We start from the raw sequence: 2,500 nt of genomic DNA on the forward strand, positions 1-2,500 counted from the left end.
GGTGGTCAGTGTGGATGAAATCAGAGGTGCTTTGGGCAACATTGAAGATGATAAAGCCCCGGGGCTTGATGGCTTTGGTGCTGCGTTCTTTAAGAAAGCTTGGGGCACTGTTGGTGGGGATGTCATCGCTGCGGTTTCGGAATTTTTCAGGAGTGGGAAACTTTTAAAACAATGGAACCATGTGTCTATGGCTCTTGTCCCTAAGACCGATCATGATACTTCTGTCTCTGATTTTCGGCCTATTTCGTGTTGTACTGTATTGTATAAGATTATTTCAAAGATCTTGGTTTCTAGACTTGGAAGAGTGATTGAGCCTCTGATAAGCCCGACGCAGGCAGCCTTTATTCCTGGGCGTTCTATAGTGGAAAATATTCATCTGGCCCAGGAAATGTTGAAACACTGTGCGAGGAAAAGGGGCTCTCCCCGTTGTATTCTTAAGATTGATCTACAAAAAGCCTATGATATAGTTCATTGGGAATTTTTACGAGATTCTCTTCGTCTACTTAACTTTCCTCCTGTATTTGTTTCTTGGATATGGAGTGTGTTTGTTCGACATCGTTCTTTATTTCATTTGGGGGCCAACTATACGGATTCTTTAAGGGCGCGAGGGGCCTGCGTCAGGGTGACCCCCTCTCCCCCCTTCTCTTTGTCATTTGCATGGAAATGCTTTCGAGATCCCTATTGCAAGCATCTAGGCTGCCAGACTTCCAATTCCACGCTAGATGTGAGGTATTGAGTATTACTCATCTTGTTTATGCTGATGATTTATTAATCTTGGCTAAGGGGGAAACTCAGAGCGTAAAAATTGTTTTGGACTGTGTGGACAAGTTTGGGAAAACAGCTGGCCTCCGGGCAAATGCCTTGAAGTCCAATATCTTCTTGGCAACAGTTAAGGAGCCAATTAGAAGGGACATTATTAGGATGAGTGGATACCAAGAGGGTTCCTTTCCCTTCCGTTACTTGGGAATCCCATTGGCAGCATGGCGATTGACAGAGAGAGACTACAGTGGGTTGGTGGACAACACCGCCAAGAAAGTGACTGCTTGGCCCAGATATACCCTTTCCTATGCAGGCAAGTTGGAACTGATCCGATCGGTTGTACAGGGTGTGGAATGTTTTTGCTTTCTATCTTGCCTATCTCTTGTGGGGTAATAGACAAGATTGAAAAGACATGTAGAAGCTTTATGTGGTCTAGCAAGCACCCACCTATCGCTTGGTGTAAAGTTTGTTCTCCTATTAATGATGGTGGGTTGGGGCTTAGAGATCTGAGAATCTGGAATAAGACGTTGCTTGCAAAGACGCTTTGGGATATACATAAGAAAAAAGATTCTCTGTGGGTAAAATGGATTAACCACTACTATTGGGATAATGTCATGGATTGGACAATCAGGAAAGATGATACCAGCCTAATTAAGAAACTAGTGGAGATCCGGGATGAATTGGCCCTTAAGTTTGGTAACTGGGATGGGGCGGCTGCTCAGTTGGAGATATGGTTTGGCAAAAAAGATGGGTTAGTTCAGTTGTACAACAGCTTCTTTACAGGCCAGGTAAGGTGGCCTTGGAAGCCCATTGTGTGGAGACCATACATCCTTCCCAAACACAGAATTATTTTTTGGCTTATTGCCCATGGTAAATGCTTAACCAAAGATCGGCAACCATATATCCCTGACAAATCTTGTGCGTTTTGCGGAACTCATACTGAAGATGCGCAACACTTATTCTTCGAGTGTACGGTTTCAAGACGGATCTGGGCCCGATTGTGGGACTGGCTGGGTATTCAATATCAGGTTAGTTTTTGATGGGTTTGTTATGATTTATGCGCAGGTTTTACAGGGGCACAACGATGAACAAGAGGAGATGTCAGGCAGGAGTGGCTGCAGTCTTGTACCACTTATGGGGGGCCCGGAACCGAGCAATCTTTGAAGCTGAACGTCCAGATATTGATGCTATCATCAGAAAGATTATTATTCATATTCATCGTGCCTTGAGTCTCTAGATTTTATTGCATGGCTTTATTTTACATCTGTTAGAGCTCTTTTGACTGTATGGATTGTGGAGGGGTTGAGTTGATACTATTGTACTACTTGCTTACTGAGGATCTCTCATGCTTACTAGCCTCTGCCTAGCTCGATTTTATCTCTTATTCTGGCTTTATTAATTTGACATTTTGGGGCCTATTTTAGATTGGTTTTTTGTTCCTGGGTATGCCCAGAGTAGTTGTAAGTTCCTGATTATGCTCAGTGTAGTTGTACGTCCCTGGGTATGCCCAGTGTAGTTGTACGTCCATGAGCATGATGTTTGGCAGATATTTTAGACTTTCCTATCATCACCATGCATGTGCGTTGGACATCTTCCTCTGCTATTGCTTCATGCTATCTACGGATACACTCAGATCGTGTGGCCTCCTAGCCTCTACTCCCAGTTATGCGGCTTCGAGAGTTACTGTTGATGAATTTGATGGCGCCAACCGTCGAGCCCAGCTGGATATGATGGTTGGCTG

This window comes from Henckelia pumila, unplaced genomic scaffold (assembly GCF_033568475.1).
Source record: "Henckelia pumila isolate YLH828 unplaced genomic scaffold, ASM3356847v2 CTG_111:::fragment_3, whole genome shotgun sequence".
NCBI classification, from domain to species: Eukaryota; Viridiplantae; Streptophyta; class Magnoliopsida; order Lamiales; family Gesneriaceae; genus Henckelia; species Henckelia pumila.